This window comes from Enhydra lutris, unplaced genomic scaffold (genome assembly GCF_002288905.1).
Source record: "Enhydra lutris kenyoni isolate GAN:26980312 unplaced genomic scaffold, ASM228890v2 scaffoldscaffold39, whole genome shotgun sequence".
Classification (NCBI taxonomy): Eukaryota; Metazoa; Chordata; class Mammalia; order Carnivora; family Mustelidae; genus Enhydra; species Enhydra lutris.
Genome location: NW_019154123.1, coordinates 4,908,200 through 4,910,810, shown reverse-complemented (window position 1 = coordinate 4,910,810; position 2,611 = coordinate 4,908,200). Strand labels below are relative to the sequence as shown.

Below are 2,611 nucleotides of genomic sequence, written 5' to 3'. Positions count from 1 at the left end.
GACCCTACTTGTACTTCATTAAGAGAAAATATATGGGAGAAGTATCTTGAATTATCATCTTTAGATTATCCATATTCTCATATTTGTGCATTATCCTTATTCCTAATTTATAGTGTTAGGCAATGAAGCAGAAAATGTTGGTTTGCTTTAATTAAAAAGCTACTCAAATTAAACCAACACCATTTAAAGACACATTACATTAAATGGACCATCATGTATCATGTAGTAACTACAACTACACAAATAAAATGGAGAACTGGACAGAATTCTTTTTAATTTTGTCACTGATGAGTCTCAAACTGATTAACTTAGGTATAAAATACCACTTATTTGTAATGCAGAGAATTTGGATAATGCCTTGAAATGCCATGCTGCTTATGTAAACAGATCAATTTCAATCTTTTCTACCCTCAACTTTAAAGTTATTTAAACAATATTTAAACAATATTAACTCAAAAAAGGAAAGAAAAGTAATAATCAATGCTGAGTTGTTCCAGTAGGTCTGAAACGATATAAGCATATAAGCTAAATTATAATCCTTACTCATGAAGGAAATATTGATACCATTGGTACTTTCATATAGGGTTCAGCAGATCAAGGCTGCAGGATAAATCCTGCCTCTCACTTATTTTTGTTCCTCCTGAGAGCTAAGAATGGATTTTACATTCTTAAATGGCTGAAAAATCAAACGGAGAACATTTCATGATACGCAAAAGTTAGATGAAATTTAAATTTCAGTATCCATAAACAAGGTTTCAGAGGAACACAGCCACTGCTGTTTGTTTACGTAGTGTGTAGGCCTGCTTTCCTGCTGGAGTTGAGTAATGTCAAGAGAGATGATTTGGCCCCCAAAGTCTAAAATATCAACTATCTGGACCTTTTCAGAAAAAGATTGCCGACTCTTGGTACACTGATTTCTCCAATTTTTGTCAGTAAATCATGGATCAGAATTAAGTGGAAAAAAAAAAGTGTAGATTCTCTCTCTCTCCTTTAGACATACTTGTCCCCTGGCTCCAGAGCAGTTTCAAGGCTCTAGCCTCTGGGCCTATAAAGCTCTTTGGGGGAGGAAATAGCATCCTAAGGTCCTGGGACTCAATCACTACACATGGACTGTCACATATTTTCCTTGCAGTAAATCAGCTGTGGTATTATTTCCTTGTTCATCATTCCTCACTCATTCTGTGTATTACTGTAAATAACCTCTTCAGAAGCCAGACTCTGGTTCATAATGACAGCACATATTTTTCTCAGGGTTTATTTTGTTTACATCCTTAGAATATCTTTAGTTACACACTTATGTTAATAAGGTAATTTAAATAGGGTAATATAAAAAGACAAAATCCATAAAGTGATATTACAGATTAAACTACTTACCATGTAGGATAGATTAAGTACCGATATTCATAAGCAAAACTATCACTAGTTTCACATTAATTTAGATTTGAAGAGAAGATGGCGCTCAATCATGAATTATGCCTAGAGAAAGAGGGATTGGGCTCATTTATTGAATAAAACATGGGAAGCCGTATTCCAGTGCATTACACCAGAAGCAAAAATAATTAATCCATATGTGCTGCATCTATCATTTTGTATAGAGTCTCGATAAGAATTTGGGACTTGAATCCTTTAAAAAAGAGATGTTCCTGGCCAACTAGACACCATGAGCAAAGCTTACCCTCCTGGGTTGAAAACATTTTTGGGCAAGAAATTATCATTGAGATTAAATGTTGGCAGACATGTCCAAGGAATATTGCAGGGGTTCAATCCGTTTATGAATCTTGTGATAGATGAATCTGTGGAGATGGCAACTGGTGGGCCATAGAATAATAATGGAGTGGTGGTAATATGAGGAAATAGCATCATCATGTTAGAAGCCTTGGAACAAGTATAAACAATAGGTGTGTTCATCAGAAGAAATCAACCGCTTCCACATGTCCCTTCCCCATAGCTCCTGTTCTTCCTACAATATAAAAAATCAAGTCATGTGCATTTTCATATTGAACTTTTTTTGTTAAATAAACTTTTCTAATAGCCAAAAGGAAAAAAAAAAAAAAGAGCTGTTCCTGGATTCCTAGAAAACTACATGAAGCAATCTTTAAATTTCTCTTTTTGGCCCAATTTGATAATGTTGTGACTTATCTATCCTATGAAAATATTTGTAATTTATAATATCATTGTTATTTTCTTCAGAGGTTAATTATCAGAAGGCTTACTTTTGAAATGCTTTATTAGTGTGGGTCATATAGGCAATAAATAATGTTAACTAACTAAATATGATTTGTATGATTTTTTTAAACAAAGGAGGAGAAAGTGAATACTAACTCTTGTTCTAAAATGGAACTAGAAGAGTACTCATTTCAGTTCTGTAGACAGAGAAGCAGAGGCAGAGCAAGAGACCCAGAGAGACAGAAAGACACACAGAGACAGAGTGAGACAGAGAGAGAGAAGGAGACAGAGAGACAAAGAGAAAGACACACACACACACACATACAGAGAGAGAGAGAGAGAAACAGAGAGGGAAACAAAGAGAGGGAGAGAATGAGAGATGGAGAGATAGAAACACAGGGGAGAGAGAGGAGTAGAGAGAGGAACAGAGAGAGAGACAGAGGGA

The 2,611-nt window shown here is 35.1% G+C and overlaps 1 pseudogene; it reads left to right on the top strand.

Annotated features, from left to right (window-relative positions):
* The first annotated feature begins 1,660 nt into the window (after positions 1-1,660).
* Positions 1,661-1,891, top strand: LOC111155181 (annotated as a pseudogene).
* The last annotated feature ends 720 nt before the right edge of the window (positions 1,892-2,611 follow it).